At 33.9% G+C, this 9,495-nt stretch overlaps 1 non-coding gene across 1 annotated transcript; it reads left to right on the forward strand.

The window, feature by feature from the left end:
- The first annotated feature begins 7,548 nt into the window (after positions 1 to 7,548).
- TRNAK-UUU (transfer RNA lysine (anticodon UUU)) lies at positions 7,549 to 7,621 on the forward strand. The gene has a single exon. It is a non-coding gene; the product is annotated as a tRNA-Lys (tRNA).
- The last annotated feature ends 1,874 nt before the right edge of the window (positions 7,622 to 9,495 follow it).

Raw genomic sequence — 9,495 nt, forward strand, 5'->3', positions numbered from 1 at the left:
GAGAAAATGGAAGGAGTGGAAGAAAGAGAAGGGGAGGAGGAAGAGAAATAAATAAGCCAAAACAATATATCAATGTCAATATTGCAATGACACCTCTCTCTAATCTCTGCAAAGGAAAATTGTTTTATTTGTATTTAACTTAGCATTTTGGAACATTTTCTCATATAGTCCTGAATCTCTATCTCTTCTTTAGGGTCAATACTGTTCTTTGTAATTTTGCAACATTATTTTTTATTATTTTTAAAAATATTTCTTCCCCTATGTTTTCATTGTTTTAGTCATTATGTCTATCTAGTTCTTGTCTCTGCTTATTTCACTTTGCATCAGTTGAAGTGTTTCCATGCTTCTCTTTATCCCATATTTTTCTAAACCAAATGTATCACATATTTATTTCCAAAACCTCTATAAACATAGGTTAAATACATGTTTATGTACATTAGTAATAGAGCCTAGAAAAGTCATTTCATTGCAAGAAGGCCTGGGTAAGGAAACTTCTCCTACTATGAGAAGTTGGCATCAATTCTGCAATTCTATACAGTAGGTTAGGATGGAGAGCTTAAATGCCTTTTCTGGGAGAGAAACATCTAAATGTATATTCAAAGTGGGACTTGAATGCTTGTCTTCCAGAGTCTCTATGTTATGATATAATGCCACACAACATTTTTCATTGAAAATAAATATGTAACCATTTGCAAAAAACCCAAACAATACATTTCAAGCCACAGAATGGCAGTTAAAATAACAATGGATGTAAAAAGTAAATTATTGTCAGTGTTGAAATTATTTAATAAGTTGAAACAAAACATAACAATATCTATAGGATCATTGTCAACTATCAAAGAATCTATAATTCAAACTCTCATTCAAATTTTTTTCCTATAATGTAAATTCATAAAATTGTAAATAACAGTGAGCTATTATAAAGTATTTGATATCCATTATTGCTGTTAGTTGTCTATCTTGGCTATCAAAACCTCATTGATTATATTTGATAAACCCATCCTTACTTGATTACTTCCCTTCTCACAATGCATCAATTTTTCTAATAAGAATAATAGCTAACATTGATATAGCACTTATTATGTTCCAGGCACTATGCTAAGCACTTTATACTTACGTCTTTTGATCCTTGTAGTGATCCCAGAAGAAAGGTAGTATTACTATCCTCATTCTCATTTTATGGATTAGTAAACTGAGGCATACAGGAGTTAAATGATTTTCCCAGGGGAACATGGCTAATAACTGTGTAAGACAATTTGAACTAAAGTCTTCCTGTCTCCTGGATTGTTGTTTATTCTTCATTATTGAAGAGGAACATATCAGGGTTGTGATGACATGATATACAGGTTAATTGGATTTAAGGGATGAAGGGCTGTTCAGTCACCTGCTTCACTTTCCCTTCTACAGCCATCTGAATCTGATGGCAAGATACGGATCAAGATGACAGATCAAGATGTCCTGGATGAAATGGGAGACCTTGGCATTTTTAAGCTAACCAAGAGAACATTGTACATAGCAACAAGATTGCATGATGATCAATTTTGATGGACGTGACTCTTTTCAACAATGAGGTAATTCAGGCCAATTCCAATGGTCTTGTGATGGAGTGAGCCATCTGCATCCAGAAAGAGGATTGTAGAAACTGAATGTGCATTACAACATAATATTTTCACATTTTTGTTGTTGTCTGCTTGCATTTTGTTTTCTTTCTAATTTTTTTCCCTTTTTGATCTTATTTTTTGTGTGGCATGATAATTGTGAAAATGTGTATAGAATGATTACACATGTTTAACAAATATTGGATTACTTGCTATGTAGGAAGGAGGTGGGGGGGGACAGGAAGGAGAAAAAATTTGGAACACGCGATTTTGCAAGACTGAAAGTTGAAAAGTATCTATGCATATGTTTTGAAAGTAAAAACTTTATTTTTTTTTTTTAAAGAAAGAAATCTAGCCAGTAAACTGGCTATCTTTGGAGGGCACAGAGGTACAAAAGACAAAAAAAAAATGCTTTTAAGAGCATTTGTAAGTAATGGTATGATACTGTGTGTAAACAGAGGAAGGAAAGAAAAGGAGGGAAGGAAGGAGAGAAGGAAGGAAGGAAACAAGGAAGGAAGGAAGTAAAGAAGGAAGGAGAGAGGGAGGGGGGAAGGAAAGAAGTGAAGGAGGGAGGGAGGAAGGAAGGAAGGAAAGAAGGAAGGAAGGAAGGAAGGAAAGAAAGAAGGAAGGAGAGAAATAAGGAAGTCTTCCATGTGACCAATTCTACTTTGTGGACCAGCTTTACTGAAAGAGGTTGTTGTTTATCCTTCATTCTCAAAGAGGACCATGACATTCATCCACTCAATCACCTACATGGGGTAATTGCCTTTATTTTTTTGGTTGTTCAGTTGATTATTCACCCCCTAATAATAACATTTCCAGACCTCAAAATATATTATAAAGCAGTAATCAGAAAATATATGATATAGATTAAATATTGGTCAATAGAAAAGAACAAATGAACAAATCAGAAATAAAAATGGACCTCAATAATCTGGTGTTTCATAAATCCCAAAGAATGAATTATCTAGGTTAGAATCTTCTTATTTTATTAAAACTACTGGAAAAGCTAAAATTTAGTTTATCATAAATTTGGCTAAGAAGATATATTACTCTATATTTAACAATAAATTCTTTTTTGCTAAGGCAAAAAAATAAAATTAAATTAAAACTTAAATTAAATCTAAAAAAAAAAATAATAAATAAATATATAAACAATCCCTAATAAACATTTTTTTTTTTTTTGCCAAATCTCAAATTCTTTCCTGAGTTTATTGGCTTCATTTTTGCATTTACTCAATGCATAATAAATTTTGTTTTAGTTTCTCATTTTCATTATACACACACACACACACACACACACACACACACACATATATATTTATTTATTTTTCATTGTGTCATCTGCATACAAAAATATAAACCATCCTTTGCTCTCCTAATTTATTTGTAGTATCACCCTGTATGACAAATCCATGTGCCCATTTTGACCTTATTTTAGTGTAGGGTGTGAGGTGTAGATCTATGCTGAGTTTCTGATATATCGTTTTCCAGCTTTTCCAGTAATTTTTGGTAAATAGTGAATTCTTACCCAAGAAGCTGGAATTCAGGGATTTATCAAATACTTGATTATTATAGTCATTGATTATTGTGTCATATGTATCTAAATTATTCCACTGATCTACCACTGTGTTTTATAATCTGTACTATATATTTTGAGGACTACTGTTTAAAATTATAGTTTTAGGCCTAGTACTTAATTCCCTTTATATTTTTAATTTCTTGATCTTCAAGATGAATTTTATTATTATTTTTTCAATTTCTATAAAATAATTATTTGGCACTTTTATTTTTATGACATTGAACAAATGGACCAATTTAGGCAGAATGCATTTTTATGATATTAGCTTACATGAGATACTGGTATTTTTCCAATTGCTTAGATCTGATTTTATTAGTGTGAAAACTGTCTTATAATTGTGTTCATATAGTGCCTGGATTTGTCTTGGCAGGTAGACAGACACCCAGATATTATATTTTGTGTTAACTATTTAAAATGGGATTTCACTTTCTATCTCTTGCTACAGGGCCTTGTTAGTAATGTAGAAAAGGGCTGATGATTTTTATGGATTTATTTTATATCCCGAAAATTTGTTAAAGCAGTTGTTTCAAGTAGATTTATGGATAAATGCAAGACTTTCTAAGTGTTAACATAATATCTGCAAACATGTGATAGTCTTATCTCCTCATGGGCTATTCTAATTACTTTAATTTATTTTTTGCTCTTCTTATTATGAAAGCTACAATTTCTATTACAATATTGAATTATAGAGGTGATAATGGTTATGCTGCATTACAAAAAAAAATGCTTGCTGATGGTTTTAGATTGATGTTGCTTATCATTCTAAGGATAGCTCAACTTATTCCTGTGCTCTCTCATATTTTTAATAGACATGGCTGCTATATTTAGTTAAAACCTGTTTCTGCACCTTGAGATAACAATATGATTTCTGTTAATTTTGTTATTGATATATTTGATTATGGCAATAGTTTTCCTGATATTGAACCAGCATTGCATTCCAAGTATAAATTGCACTTGGTCATAGTGTATTATCTTGCTGATAAATTCTTGTGATCTCTTTGCCAATATTTTATTTAAAATTGTTGTATTCATATTAATTAGGGAGATTGGGTTATGATTTTTTTTCTCTGTGTTGGCTCTTCCTGATTTATGTATCAGTACCATAATTGTATCATGGAAAGAGTTTGTCAGGACTTTCCTTACATAATTTTCCAAATAGTTTACATAATATTGGAATTAATTGTTCTCTAAATGTTTGATAGATTTCAATTGTAAATCCATCTGGCCCTGAAGATTTTTTCTTATGGGATTTATTGATGGCTTAGTCAATTTCTTTTTCTAAAAGGAGACTAAGTAACTTATTTCCTCTTCAGCTAATCTAGGCAATTAATATGTTGTAAATAGTCTTCTATTTCAATTAAATTGTCAAGTGTATTGGCATCTAGTTAGGCAATATATTCCTAAGTATTACTGTAATTTCTTCAGTGGTGACAAGTTCACTTTTTCATTTTTGATGCTGGCAATTTATGTTTTCTTTCTTTCCCTTTATTAATAAAATTAGTAAAGGTTTACCTATTTTGTTGGGTTTTTTCATAAAATCAACTCTTATTTTTATTATTTCAATTGATTTCTTATTTTCAATATTATTAATCTCTCCTTTGATTTTTAGAATTTTTAATGTAGTATTTAAATGGTATTTTAAAATTTGTTGTTTTTCTAGATTTTTCAGTTGCATACCTAATTCATTGATTGCCTCTTTCTCTATTTTATTCATGCAAGTATTTAGGGATATGAAATTTCCCTTAGGCATTGCTTGGACTGTATCCCATGAGTCTGGCATGCTTTTCATTATTGTCATTCTCTTGTATCAAATTGTGGATTGTTTCTAGATTTCTTATGTTTGATTTTTTTTTTTTTTGCTGAGGTAATTGGGGTTAAGTGACTTGCCCAGGGTCACATAGCTAGTAAGAGTTAAATGACTGAGACCAAATTTTAACTCAGGTCCTTCTGACTTCAGAGCTGGTGCTCTATCTACTGCACCCTTTAGCTGCCCCACACTCATTCTTTAGAATTAGATTATTTAGCTTCCAATTGCTTTATAGTCTATCTTTCCTTGGCCCTCTATTGAATGCATTTTTATTGCATTATGATCTGAATAGGAAGCATTTATTACTTCTGTTTTCCTGCATTTGATTGTGAGATTTTATGCTCTAATACAGGGTCAATTTTTGGATAGCTGTCACGTACTGCTAAGAAAAAGAATTATAGTTCTTTCTATCCCTATTCAATTTTCTTCAGAGATATATTATATGTAAATTTTCTGAGGTTCTATTAACTACCCTAGTTTCTTGCTTATTTTATGTTTAGATTTATCTAATTTGGAAAGGAGTGTGTTAAGATGCTCCACTAGTTTAATTTTGCTCTTTGTTTCTTCCTGTAACTGGCTTAACTTCTCTAAGAATTTGGATGCTATACCACTTGGTGAATATATATTTATTATTGATACCGCTTTATTGTCTATGGTGTCCTTTTACAAGATGTAGTTTCCTTCCTTACTTCTTTTAATTAAATCTATTTTTTTTTGCTTTATCTAAGATCAGAATTGTTAATCCCACTTTTTTTTTTGGCTGAAGCATAATAATAAATTCTAGTCCAGCCTTCTATCCCTTCACTGTATGCATCTCTCTGTTTCAAATATGTTTCTTCTGAGCAAGGATTTTGGGTTTTGATCCACTCTGCTACCCCACTTCCATTTTGTGAGAGACTTAATTCCATTCACATTCACAGTTATGATTACAAACTCTGAATTTCCTTCCATCCTATTTTTCTCCCCTGTATATACTTTTGTTCTTTGCTTCCACCTGGCTGCTCATAGTACTATTTTGTTTGTTACACACCTCACTTTCAACCTGCCCTTCCTTCTATCCAGTCACTCCTTTCTTTTCTCCTTCCTTCTCTTGCCTCTTTATAGGATAAAATAACTTTCTTTACCCAACTGAAAGAATATATTATACCCTCTTTGAGCCAAAAGTGATGAGATTAAGCTTGGTACAATGTCCATCCCTCTCCGTTATTTTTCCTGTATGAAAATAGGTTTTTTGTGATCTAATTTATTTTTCATGTGATCTAATTTATTCCATTTTACTTCTCTTTTCTGCTTTTCCCAGTATAATCATTTTTCTGGCCCTTAATGCTTTTTCTTTGATATTGTCAAATCACATTCAATTCATACCCATACCTCCCCATTCATGTTTGCCTTCCCCCCCAACTCAAGAGATAAAAGTATCATTTTCCTATGTAGGGATATACATTGTTGTTTTTCCCTGTTTACCTTTTGATGCTTTTCTTAAATCCTGTGTTTGAAGATCAATTTTTCTGTTTAGTTCTGGTTTTTTTTAATAGAAATAATTGAGACTCCCTTACTTCATGGAAGATCCATCTCCTCCACCAAAAGATGATGCCCAGTGTCACTGTATAGTAGATTCTTGGATGTAATCCCATGTCCTTTGCCTTCCAGAACATGGTATTGCAAACTTTCATATCCTTTATTATACAAGCTTCCAGATCCTGGGTAATCCTGACTATTGTTGCTTGATACTGAAATTGTTTTATTTTGTTTTGTTTTCTGGCAACTTGTAATATTTTTTTCTTGAGATTATACTCCTGGATTTTGCAAAAATGTTCCTTGAAGTTTTTATTGTGAGTTCTCTTTTTGGGAAGTGATACATTTCTGCCTCTTCTCTGCCCTGGATTAAAAGGGTCATTCTCCTCTATAACAGGATATAATTCTTCCCACCTCTCTGTGTCTTTTCCTTGATCTCTAGCCAGCTGCAAATCTTTTTGAAGTGAAAATAAAGAACACAACTGATTACTTTTGGCTTTTTGTCTGCTAAGTGTCCCTCTGGTTTTTGTTTTATATTTCTGACCCTACTTTTCCTCAGTCTTTATTTCATTTTTTACATTAGAAGAGCCTTTGAAAGGCTGTAGGTCTGGATAGACACAAAAATAAGGTGGGGCTGAAGGTGGTGGAGGTGGGAGGCCATTCATGATCAACCTACTCAGACTCAGGAGAGGGACATATACTGCTAAAAAGTGGGCCTGCCTGTGTTCTGACCAAATTTCCTGACCTCCTTTTCTGGTTCTGATTTCAGACTTTGTTTAATGAGATTTTTTATTACTTTTCCTGGGCATTGTTTATCAAAAATGGTGAGCTGTTCACCAAAAACAATCCATCTATCACAATTATAACAGCCTTTCACAGTTAACCATAGAAAAACTTTGTAAGCAGTGTCCAGAATTTTCCTAAAGTCTCCTAATTGAACTGCATACCCCTGCTCTTTTATATATGTATACAGTCCTGACATATGCCTTCCTGTCTATTTTCTGCCTTATTAGATTATTTAACCACTCTCTGCCACATTCTACCTGGCCCAGATAGCTCAGATGGTAGAGCATCAGATTTTTAATCTGAGGTCTAGGGTTCAAGTCCCTGTTCGGAGCCAGTTGTTGCAACTATCTTATAAGAGCACATGAAAATAGGGAGCCAAGATGGTGAAGAAGACACACGTGACATTCTAAGCTCCTTTCATACCCTCACTGCTAATTACCAAATTCAGCCTCAAAAATAATGCTTGGCCTTTGTACAAACAAAACTAATGCAGACAAGATTAGAAGGGAAGCAACAAAGTGGGAAAACATTTTTTTAACAGTTAAACGTTCTGATAAAGGTCGTATTTTCAAAATATAAAGAGAATTGACTTTAATTTATAAGAAATTAAGCCATTCTCCAATTGATAAATGGTCAGAGGATATGAACAAACAATTTTCAGATGATGAAATTGAAACTATTTCTACTCATATGAAAGGGTGTTTCAACTCACTATTGATCAGAGAAATGCAAATTAAGACAACTCTGAGATACTACACATCTCTCAGATTGGCTAAGATGACAGGAAAACATAATGATGAATGTTGGAAGGGATGCGGGAAAGTTAGAACACTGATGCCTTGTTGGTGGAGTTGTGAATGAATCCAACCATTCTGAAGAGCAATCTGGAATTATGCCCCAAAAGTTATCAAACTCTGCATACTCTTTGATCCAGCAGTGTTTCTACTGGGCTTATATCCCAAAGAGATACTAAAGAAAGGAAAAGGACCTGTATATGCCAAAATGTTTGTGGCAGCCTTTTTTGTAGTGGTTAGAAACTGAAAAAATGAATAGATGCCCATCAATTGGAGAATGGTTGGGTAAACTGTGATATATGAATGTTAGGGAATATTATTGTTCTGTAAGAAAAGACTAGCAGGATGAATATAGAGGGGTTTGAGGAGACTTACATGGACTGATGCTGAGTAAAATGAGCAGAACCAGGAGATCATTATACACTTCAACCATAATACTTTATGAGGATGTATTCTGATGGAATTGGATATCTTTGAGAAAGAGAAGATCTAATTCAATTCCAATTGAACAATGATGGACAGAATCAGCTACACCCAGAGAAGGAACACTGGAAAATGAATGTGGACTACTTGCATTTTTGTTTTTCTTCCCAGGTTTTTTTTTTTTTAACCTTGTGAATTCAACTCTTCTTATGAAACAAGAGAATCGTATGGTTCTACATACATGCATTGTATCTAGGATATGCTATAATATATTTAACATGTATAAGACTGCCTGCTATCTAGAGGAGGAGTGGTGGGAAGGAAGGGGAAAAATCGGAACAGAAGTGAGTGCTAGGGATAATGCTGCAAAAATTACTCATGCATATATTCTGTCAATAAAAAAGTTATTAAAAAATTAGTGCTTGACTAGTACAATTCACAAATATTGGAAGTACAAAAACTTACTAGCCAAAGATAATCTGGAAGATTGCCAGAAAAGGTTTGTCCTGAATGGTGGGAGCAAGCCAGCACAAGTAGGGAGATAGAAGGAGAGGCTAGTATACTGAGTGGACGGGACCAGGGGCAGTCTTCATGGCTGGGAAATTTACAGGGAGGACTCTACCACAGGTTAGCTGCTCTGTTTTAGTTGCAAAGCAGTAGACTAGCAGAAAAATTAAAGCCAAAGGTAGAGTGTACTCCAAAAAATGCCCAAATCTAACAGGATCTGGCTACACCCATCCAAAACCAAAAGTGAGTGACTGATCACAGACCACAGCACAGCTGTTCAGCCACATTCTGCAGCATGGGATTTTGCCTGGGGTGGTAACAAATCTGCATGGCAGGGAAGCTTTGGAGGAGGGCTCAACTCTGGGCAACCTCTAATCTGCACAGGGGGGCCTCAGCCTGGCATGCTCCCCAGGGCAGAGACATTTCTAGTGCCATGGGAGGCTTTGCAGAGCAGCTGCTAATCCCCACAGCAGGCTTCTGCTT

Source organism: Antechinus flavipes, chromosome 4 (genome assembly GCF_016432865.1).
Source record: "Antechinus flavipes isolate AdamAnt ecotype Samford, QLD, Australia chromosome 4, AdamAnt_v2, whole genome shotgun sequence".
In the NCBI taxonomy this organism is placed as follows: domain Eukaryota; kingdom Metazoa; phylum Chordata; class Mammalia; order Dasyuromorphia; family Dasyuridae; genus Antechinus; species Antechinus flavipes.